Source organism: Vigna umbellata, chromosome 7 (genome assembly GCF_029865625.1).
Source record: "Vigna umbellata cultivar VRB3 chromosome 7, Vumbellata_1.0, whole genome shotgun sequence".
NCBI lineage: Eukaryota > Viridiplantae > Streptophyta > Magnoliopsida > Fabales > Fabaceae > Vigna > Vigna umbellata.
This window is the reverse complement of record NC_142171.1, coordinates 5,308,232-5,319,466: the sequence shown is the minus strand read 5'-3', so window position 1 is coordinate 5,319,466 and position 11,235 is coordinate 5,308,232.

The following is an 11,235-nucleotide window of genomic DNA, read 5'->3' as shown; positions in this document are numbered from 1 at the left end:
TCCACTTCATCCATTTCCTACACTTCCTCCACTTTGTCAACTTCGTCAACTTCCTCCACTTCGTCCAGTTCCTCCACTTCCTCTACTTCGTTCACTTCTTCCACTTCCTCTACTTCCTCCACTTCCTCCACTTCGTCAACTTCCTCCACTTCCTCCACTTCGTCCACTTCGTCCAATTCCTCCACTTCCTCCATTTCGTCAACTTCATCCCCTTCCTCAACATCGTCGATTTCCTCCACTTCCGCCATTTCATCCACTTCTTCCTCTTCTTCCACTTCGTCAACTTTGTCCACTTCCTCCACTTCCTCCACTTCCTCCACTTCGTCGACTTCGTCCACTTCGTCCACTTCGTCTACTTCCTCCACTTCCTTCATTTCCTCCACTTCGTCCACATCCTCCATTTCGTCCACGTTCTCGACTTCCTCAACATCGTCGATTTCCTCCACTTCCTCAACTTCATCCACTTCATCCACTTCATCCACTTCCTCCACTTCCTCCACTTCCTCCACTTCATGCACTTCCTCCACTTTGTCAACTTCGTCCACTTCGTCCTCTTGGTCCACTTCTTCCCCTTCGTCCACTTCCTCCACGTCGTCAACTTCGTCCACTACGTCCACTTCGTCGACTTCGTCAAGTTCGTCCATTTCGTTCACTTCCTGCATTTCCTCCACTTCCTCCACTTCGTCAACTTCGTCCACTTCGTCCATTTCGTCCATTTTCGCCTACTTTGTCAACTTCGTCCACTTCGTTCACTTCCTGCACTTCTTCCACTTCGTCAACTTCGTCCACTTCCTCCATTTCGTCAACTTCGTCCATTTCGTCCACTTCGTCAAGTTCGTCCACTTCCTCCTCTTCCTCCTCCACTTCCTCCTCTTTGTCCACTTTGTCCACTTCATCCACTTCATCCAGTTCCTCCACTTCGTCCACTTCGTCACTTCGTCCACTTCGTCACTTCGTCCACTTCGTCAACTTCTTCCACTTCGTCCACTTCGTGCACTTCCTCCACTTCCTCCACTTCATTCACTTCCTCCACTTCTTCCACTTCGTCAACTTCGTCCACTTCCTCCACTTCGTCAACTTCGTCCACTTCGTCCATTTCGTCCACTTCGTTAAGTTCGTCCACTTCCTCCACTTCCTCCACTTCCTTCACATCCTCCACTTTGGCCACTTCGTCCACTTCGTCAACTTCCTCCACTTCCTCCACTTCCCCCACGTCCACCACTTTGTCCACTTCGTCAACTTCGTCCACTTCCTCCACTTCGTCCAGTTCTTCCACTTCGTCCACATTCACCACTTCATCCACTTCGTCCACTTCGACAATTTCGTCCACTTCGTCCATTTCGTCCACTTCCTGCACTTCGTCAAGTTCGTCCATGATGAATCAATATTTTATTGATTTCACTTAGTTTATTGTACCAGATTTAATCAAGGAATTGTGCTTGAATGTACAATATTATCCTATTTTTCCTAATTGTGCTAATTTTGATCGGAAATTCTTATTTTAACTAATTTGAATTATCTGAGCTAATTATATTACAAGGAAAATTTGGAGATACAATTTGGGACATTTCAAGGTTAAATGAGAAATGGCAATTGAGTCCAATGCATCTCAGTCATTTCAATTTTCGCACAGTGCTGCGTGAATGTTGTGTCAACTTGTGTGTCCTCGTTTGAGTTCAATTCTTATCCGTTTTCCATGCAATTTTTTTTCATAGTTTCGTATGGATGTCTATTTTCACGTATAGTTTTTATTTTGTTTAAATTCGTTCTGTGCTGTTCCCAGTATTTTTTTTACTCCCCTATGTCAGTCCAATGCTTACTGTTTGAGTGATTTCTAATCTGTTTGCATTTGCTTGCTGTTGGGTACTTGTGGTAGCTAGGAATTGATAATTGGACAGTGCTAAAACCTCCCAACACTCTTAAACAGAGGCATACAACAGCTTGGCTTTATTGAATAGCAAAGAAAAAAAGCAGCCACATGCACATCACGGCCCACATGGAAAGCTTTTCGATTTTAAAATTGGAAAGTGGAGTGTCACGACTTGGGCTGCAAATAAGCTCACGTCCACATAAGGAGCTCCAAAATGCTAAGTGCATGTTTTAATTCCCGCACATTTCCACAAGCTTTTATTCTCCAAATCATTAAAAAAAGCACACGGCCCCCACAATTCATTTTGGCAATATACAATTGGGCCGTTGCAACACTTTCTTGCAAGGAACGTGAGGAGCAAGTCCAGCAAAGCACGGGGCTGCCACGTCTTTCAATTGAAGCGCCCAGTAGCAGCCACGAAGAGAGAGAGAGCATTCCACGGCCTAGCAGCAAAAGAAGGGGTGCACTTGGAGAGTATGATGGGCTTTAGGCAATAGCACGTGAAGCAAAGCTCATGTGGCAAAAAGAAGAGCAAGTCCACCATGGCCTGGGAGCAGTTGCACGCAGAGGGGACACGAGGGTTTAAAAACCCTTAGAGGAGAAAGAGGGGTGTCTCGGCTGAGGAGCGTGACCCAACCGCCACTTGTTACTTGTTTATTTTCTCTTGGCTTTTGAATATTGTTTTTGGGATGGAATCAATGAAGAGCTGATGTTTATTATTTTTGCTAGATTCTCATTGCATTTTTTTATTTGGTTTTGTCCACGGAAGAGCAAGGAGCTGATTTATTTTGGCTTGGAGAGTTCATTTGGCAGTAGCATGCGTAAGTGGTGTGTACGGGAATGTGATACTGGAAACGGTGATTATTTTGCTGGAAGGAATGTGCCTGCATTTCTTTTGCTTTAATGGAATGAGAAGTGATTAGGTGAAAGTTGGTGGGAAGCCACGTCCAAGAGGTGCTCATGGTGATTGATGGTTTCTTTTAGAAAAAGAATTTATTTTAGTTTAGAGAATAGTAGCAAGGTGATTAGATAGGAGTATTTGTGTGGGGTGACGTATAGCAGCTTGAATGTTGTTGTATTTTAATTCTTGAACTGCTGGAATGTACTGCTATTCTACTGGTTCATCACTGAAAATTTACTAGCATTGGCTTATCTTTGCAAATTAAGTTCTTTACACAAGCATGATTTAAATTTGGTTCTCTTTGATTTACTGTGTTGCAAATTGATGAGGGTGTTCTCGGTTCATTGCATTTCTAGTAGCAAGATTTTATCTCTTTTGGTTTGTTAGATGATTGAGGAGGGTAGGTACACATGTACGATGGTTAATGTTGGAAGAAGAAGATTAATTAATTGCTTGGAGAAGTGGGTGCAAGGATGTTACGGCTTAGAGGAAAAGTAGCTTGCTTTTGATTAGTTTTTTTTGGAATGAGAAGTAGATTAGGTGGAAGAGTGGTGTCACGGGTGGAAAAATTAGGACACGTTGATGGCTTAATGATGATGGCATGGGAGAACCACCTTCGTTTTCTTTGAGAGAAAAATGAATGTGCAGCGTTGGTGTGTACGCTGCCACGTCCTGGAATGAGAAGCAGCTCTCGGGATTTCATCTAGCTAGTGCACGGGGTGATTTATTTTTGTGGTGCATTATGGTGATTAATTTTGGTGAGCATGGTATCCAACAGCTGCCACGTCCAAGAGAGATACTTCAAGGGTTTTCTTTTGAATTAATTTAAATCACTAGTAAAAAAACTGGTTTTAAACTCGCGTTATAGGCACCGGTTTAGGTGAAACCGAAGCCTATTAAAATACGGTGGCATTTTTGTAGTTTAAGCAAACTTATATGTCTCGGTTCAAAATCAACCGAAGCATATAAGTCATATTACCTCGGTTAAAGCACCGACCGAAGCCTAAAAACCCACATGTCCCATCAGAACCAGTACGAAATAGTGTTTATGCCTCGGTTTAAACGGAAACCGAGGTATATAGTCATTTTATATTTTTTTTTATATTTTTTTTTTAGGACTATATGCCTCGGTCAGGACTAGAACCAAGACCTATGCATGTATTGTTTCGGGCAGAGAGAACCGAGTCATATGTGCAACACACACTTAAGCAAAAAAATGTAAACTTTAATTTCGTTCTTCCTCCTCAGATCTGCAACCCACCCTCGCTCTCTCGCTCTCCCTCCTCCAGATCTGCAACCCACCCTCGCTCCCTCGCTCTCCCTCCTCCAAATCTGCAACCCACCCTCGCTCCCTCGTTCTCCCTCCTCCAGATCTGCAACCCACCCTCGCTCCCTCGCTCTTCCTCCTCCAGATCTGCAACCCACCCTCGCTCCCTCGCTCTCCCTCCTTTCCTTCTTCCTCCAGATCTGACTCCCTCCCTCCCACTCCCTCCATCGCTTTCTCGCGTCGTCCAGCTCGTTCTTGTCCAGTCTCGTTCTCGACCATTCCGGCAGCTCGTTCTCGTCCAGTCATCCTCTGCTCCGAGTGCGACAACGACCCCAACGTCCTTGAGTCTAGATCCCGTCGCGACGACGACACCCACACAGCCAGCACAGTCGCGAGATCGGTGGTTTCCGGCGAGAGAGAAAGGATGGTGGACGCGGGGATGACGAGGACGCGGCGGCAGCGACAATTTCTCGATCTCCCTCACCATCTCTGTTTTCTCTCCTACCGTTTGAGTTTCTGTTATTTGATCTTCGTTTCTCCGATTTTTGAGTTTCTGGGTTCTGTGTGCAGGTTGGGGTGGAGAAGATTGAATCATGGAGGCACGATTTGAGTTTTGGGTTGCTGTTATGGTGATTCTGGATTGTTGTTTTGGGTTGTAGGTTGTTGTTCTGGGTTATGGGTTGCGCTTCTGGGTTCTGCAGTTGCATTTTTTGAATTTCGGTCACCGAATCCTCCTTCCTCCTGCTTGAACTGAACTGCTTGAACTGAACTGGGTTACTTAAATTAAAAAAAAAAAAGGGTTACGACCTCGGTTATCCTAAAGTTCGGGACATAATCTTACCACTTTTGTCTCGGTTCATGATCGAGGCATAAAATCTATACTTTTTTAACTCGTCTGGTTATGCACCGGTTGCAGAACCGGTGCCTATAACCAATTTTAACCGGTGCTATAGCCTACTCCTGTACTAGTGAATGCTTTGATTCTATTCTCAAGTTTTTCTTTTTGTTACAAATTTAATATTGCATACATTTAGGTTAGAATGCTTGCTAATTTTTAAGTGATCTTTGCTTGATTATCATGTTCTCCTTTCAATGCTAATCATCACAAAGTTAATTTTCACTCCTTTAATTTAATTGTATTGTTAGCTTTAGTGACCAACCGTTTTGATTCTTCATTTACATCCGTGTTTATGTTCGTGTTTTAATTTAGTTCAATTGCATTCACAAACCTTTCGCAAACCCCCCCCCCCCCACTACGTGTTTGATCTGAGACTGAACCAAAATTGGTCCTTGAGAGACGACCTAGGAGTCACTGCCTAGCACTATACTGCATTCTTTTATGCACAACTTTTTGAGAGGTGCGACCCTCTCATCAGTCCACTTCCTCCAATTCTTCCATTTCGTCCACTTCCTCAACATCATCCATTTCTCCACTTCCTCCACTTCATTCACTTCGTCCACTTCCTGCACTTCCTCCACTTCCTCCACTTCCTCCACTTCATCCACTTCCTTCATTTCGTCAAGTTCGTACACTTCCTCCACTTCCTCCACTTTGTCCATTTCGTCCACTTCGTCACTTCGTCCAATTCGTCCACTTCGTCAACTTCTTCCACTTCGTCCACTTCGTCAACTTCGTGGACTTCCTCCACTTCCTCAACATCGTCCACTTCCTGCACTTCTTCCACTTGGTCAACTTCATCCACTTCCTCCATTTCGTCAACTTCGTCCATTTCGTCCACTTCGTCAAGTTTGTCCACTTCCTCCACTTCCTCCACTTCCTCCACTTCGTCCACTTCGTGATACAAGAAGGTCTAGCACCATAGGACCCATCACAAGAGGGATGGCCAAAAAGCTCCAAGATGAGTATTCTCCCCAAGGTCAAATACTATTTGCTATTTTTGGATGGAAAATTGGAGAACAAGAAGATGTTACAAATTTGCCAAAACATGGAGAAGGGTAAAATGGACATTTCCACACAAGAAGGGGTGTGCTTATCCTTCTAAGGGGTGGCATTAGTAAAGTTTTTCTCTCCACATGTAAAACTCACGTGTTTCATAAGGCTTTCTAGAAGCCACACATTTAGCACATGGTTAGCATTTCAGATCTAAAAAGAAACGTGTAAAGGCTTGCTTAAGCTTTGAGATTGATCTATAAAATCTCATAAGCAAAGCTTGTAGCTCACTTTTGAATATATGGAGTTTTACTATGCTGATGCATTTTTCCAGCAACCAGAACTCTGCCAAAAGTCACCTCTTATTGAGCTTTCCTTCTCCTTCTAGCTTCCTTCCAGTGAAGGCTTTCTGAGTTAGATAATCCACTCACCATAGAGCTCTGCATCCATCTCTGCATCCATCTCTACACCCATCTCTGCATCCAGATCTGCCTCCACTGCATTAACTATACTGCTGCTGCTAAATCACATCTTCGTCCGCTGCCACTGCTTCTCGTGAGCCATATTCAACATTGCTCATGATTCCATTCATCATTCCACTGCCTTCAATCCTCACTTCTGCTGGAGCAACTTCATCACTTCGTCAACTTCCTCCACTTCTTCCACTTCCTCCACTTCCTCCAGTTCGTCAACTTCGTCAACTTCCTCCACTTCGTCCAGTTCCTCAACTTCCTCCACTTAATCGGTTCATTCCATTGCTTTGAGTCTTTTAATTTAGAAATCCAATTCTGTCATGTCTAGTACTGTGTTGTGGTTTATTTTGTCAAATTTCTGAGTTGAAACTGGTTTGGGATAAATCTGCTGTGTTGATTGGATTTTCAATAGAAGCACATGAGATGAGCAATGATGAATGAGCTTGTGCATCTTGAATTCCATCACAGTGCAGTTCCCGTTAATGCAGAATTTAAATCTGGTTTGAATCTGATTTAAAATGTGTTTTCTGAAATGCACCGTGTGAAGTTAAACATTGGTGATAATGGAATTACTGTAATGTGATGTGTGCATACCATATAAACAAGGAATTGTCCAAGACAATCAATCTGGTTGCACCATTCTGCAGAATCCATAACTCATTCAAGCAGCTTGACCGAACTGCACATATCTTTGATTGATGTTTCTGAATTTTTTTGATTTTGAATCTGTCCAGATTAGAACTCATATTTGGATATCTTTTCAGTCATTCCTAGAGTCTTGTTTAAGTTTGATTTGCTGTCCTAGAGTCATTTTAATTGATTACATATCAGTTTGATTCTTTTGCTAAAAAATTGGATGGTGAATTGGCCAAATTTGGTGTGAAATAGCAATTGCAATAGTCAAATTTTGATTTAAAAGCATTTAGCCTCTGCTGGCAGTTTGCACAAGTCATATTTGGTACAACAAATTTGCTCAAATCATAAAATTAAGAGTCCAGATTTGTTTGTGCAAAATGACCATTCAAACCACCAATTTTTTAAGTATCTTTTTCTGGTATAGTTGCAGAATTTTAATTTGAAAGCTTGATTGAATTACTGCATCAAATTTAGTTCAGAATTGGTAGCAAAAGCTTGGTTCAATTGAATTAAAAGAATTGCACAATTCAAATCTTACCATAAACTGCATTGTAAAAAGCTGTGTGAACCAGTGCCAAGCAAAATTTAAAATCTGATGCACATTTTTTTTTTTAGCTTTCTTCTAGGCATTTTATCAAACACTTTGCCTAGTTTACATTTGGTTTCGAAATTGATCAAAGCTGCAACTTATCTTTGTTTCTTGCTTTTCAAATCTACTCTAGATCCTTTCCTAAGTTCATTTTGAGTGCCACCATTCATGGGAAACCGATTAATTGATTGATTTAAGTTGTTTGAAAATCCTGCACATAAGCTGTTTGATAAAACTACAGTTGTGCATTCTGGTTTAACAGTTTTCTGGCAGCAGCAGTGTTGATTTTCTGGCTTAATAATTGATCATTGGTGGTCTGTATGAGCTCTTTGTTGGGTGCAGAATTATCTCAGGTGGTCCTACAACACTGGTAGCATCTGAGGGAGTGGATTGGAGCAAGGAAAGATCAACCTTGAGGCTGATTTTTTTGGTGCAGCAGACCCAAATTCTTCACTGGTATGCATCAAACTGGTTGCTGCAACAGCAGCATAATTCACTTGCAGCTGAGAGAATTGCATGAATCCAAGCTGATTCATTACTTGTTTGAGAGCAACCAAAGCTGCCACATTCAACCACATCCTTGTTTTCCCAAATTTTGTGTTTCCTTTGTATTTTTGGTGTTTATTTTCTTTTTCAATTTTGTAAGTTGGCCATTTCAAGCAAGTGAAGTGGAAGAGCTCATAAGTGTTCTTCCCTCATTTGCTAACTTGACTAAAAGTCTCATCACTTTAAATTTGGTAGACTGTGAGTGTGTCTTAGATCCAAAGTCTAAGCCTCACCTAGGAGACCTCACTTTAATTGCTTGTCCCATTCTCAACTAGATAGCATATATCTTGTGCGAATAGGAAGCTCTCTTAGGGGTCCGAATTTAGAGTTAGGCTGTGTCTTTTCTTGGCTTTGTGTTTTCTTTGTTGTCTTTAAGACTTAAGTGGATTTAAGAGTGATTTTGATCTAAGGACTCTAGTAAGTAACTAGAAGCATATTTGGCAAGGATAAGGCTTGGTACTTAAGCATTCCTAGTGAATCACCTCCCTTACCTGGAATATTGCTTTCAAGTGAAAAGCTCTAGTCTTTACTTCAAGAATAACATTTAAGTCCATCATAATGTCTAGAAGGCATTCTCCTAGGATTAGTGATAGTGAAAAAGAACATTTTTCTCTTCAAACTTTAGTTAATGAATTCAAGGAAATAAGAAGAGAAATGAATGAAGAGAAAGCAAATAGAGAGCTTCAAAATGCTGTTATTCAAGATGAGTTGAGAATGATAAGGAAAAGTAAGTCTAGGGGAAGTCAGAGTGAAAACTCTCAAGAGGGAGGGATGTCTATGAGTTTGGGTGATTATTACCCTCATCAGCCTTCTACTTCTAGAAGGCATAGGAGAAATTCTCATGCACCCCCACCCCCTAAAGAAGTCAATGTGGTGTTGCCTCACTTCCATGGGAAGGACAATGTAGAGGCTTATCTTGATTGGGAGATGAAGGTAGAACAATTGTTTGAATGCCATCAAGTGAGTGAAGAGAGGAAGGTCTCTCTAGCTACCCTAAGTTTTCAAGGGTATGCAATGTATTGGTGGACCGCCTTGGTCCAAGAGAGGCTTAGACATCAAGCCCCTCCCATCCACTATTGGAATGATCTCAAGTCTGCCCTTAGGAGGAGACACATTCCCTCCTACTACAATAGAGAACTCATGGATAAACTCCAAAGGTTACAACAAAGGTCTATGACAGTTGAGGAATATAGACAAAAGATGGAGTTGTATATGATGAGGGCAGGCATAGTAGAAGGTCCAGAAACTACTTTAGCTAGATTTTTAAGTGGGCTCAATTTTGACATAAGAGATAGGGTTGAACTTCTACCTTATAGAGATTTGAATGATCTTGTTCAAATGTGTATAAAGGTAGAACAACAAAACTTGAGAAAATCTTCTTCTAAAAGAATTCAAGTTCAACCTACTTTTGAAAAGAAAATTTTTAAAGAAAAAGAGCCATTTAAACCTCTAGCCAAAATAGAAGAGAGACCCAAGAAAGAGACACCCTCACACACAAGAACAAGTGAAATCAAATGCTTCAAATGTCTAGGAAGGGGTCATGTAGCTACTCAATGTCCTACAAAAAGAAACATTATTTTGAAAGGCAAGGACATTTATAGTAGTGAAAGTGACACCCCAACTAGTACAAGTGAGAGTGAGGAAGAAGAGAGGGAAGAGGAAATATATGCTGATGATGGACAACTTCTCATGGTGAGAAGGATACTTAGCAACCAACCAAGTCTTGAACATATATCACAAAGAGAGAACATCTTTCACACAAGATGTAAAATTCAAGAAAATCATTGTTCTCTCATTGTTGATAGTGGGTCTTGTTGCAATTGTTGTAGCACAAGGTTGGTTGAGAAGTTGAAACTTGATATTATACCCCATCCAAAACCTTATAAACTTCATTGGCTAAATGAAGATGGGGATATAATAGTCAAGAATCAAGTGAAGTTGGCATTTTCCATTGGGAACTTCAAAGATGAAGTTTTATGTGATATAGTTCCCATGGAAGCATGTCATGTGTTATTGGGGAGACCATGGCAATTTGATCATCAAACTATCCATCATGGTCTAACCAATACCATCACTATCCATCAAAAGGACAAGAAGTTTGTGCTTCATCCTTTGACTCCTACCCAAGTGGCTAAGGATCAAGCACAAATGAAGATTTTAAGAAAGCAAGAACATAATCAAAAGAAAAAGTCAAAAAGAAAGGGAGGTATAGAAACAAGTGTGCCACCTAAGGTCACTCAACATGAAGTCCTTTTAAACAAAAAGACTTTAATCAATACACTTCAAGTTGAGCAACCTTCATATCTTCTTCTTTGTCAAGGGACACTTACATGCACATCTAGTGATTCAAAGACTTCAACTCTTTCTCCATCCATTCAAAAACTTTTGAAAGAATTTGATGATCTATTCCCACAAGAAATTCCAAAAGGGCTTCCACCCATAAGAGGAATTGAACATCAAATTGATTTCATTCCAGGGGCAGTTCTTCCTAATAGGCCAGCCTATAGGACAAATCCCCAAGAAACTAAGGAGATTGAGACACAAGTCCAAGAGTTGCTAGATAAAGGCTTAGTTCAAAAGAGTCTAAGTCCCTGTGCTGTACCAGTGTTACTTGTACCAAAAAAAGATGGGAAGTGGCGCATGTGTTGTGATTGTAGAGCTATCAACAACATCACAATCAAGTATAGACATCCCATTCCTAGGCTTGATGACATGTTGGATGAATTGCATGGAGCACAAATATTTTCAAAGGTAGATTTAAAAAGTGGCTATCACCAAATAAGAATTAAGGAAGGTGATGAATGGAAAACTACCTTTAAGACCAAGTTTGGATTATATGAATGGCTAGTTATGCCTTTTGGTCTTACAAATGCTCCAAGCACATTCATGAGACTTATGAATCATGTCCTTAGGGATTGCATTGGGAAGTTTGTAGTTGTTTACTTTGATGACATCTTGGTATATAGTCAAAATTTGCAAACTCATGAAAAACATTTGAGAGTTGTTTTAACAATTCTTAGAACACACAAATTGTTTGCAAACTTTGACAAGTGTACCTTTTG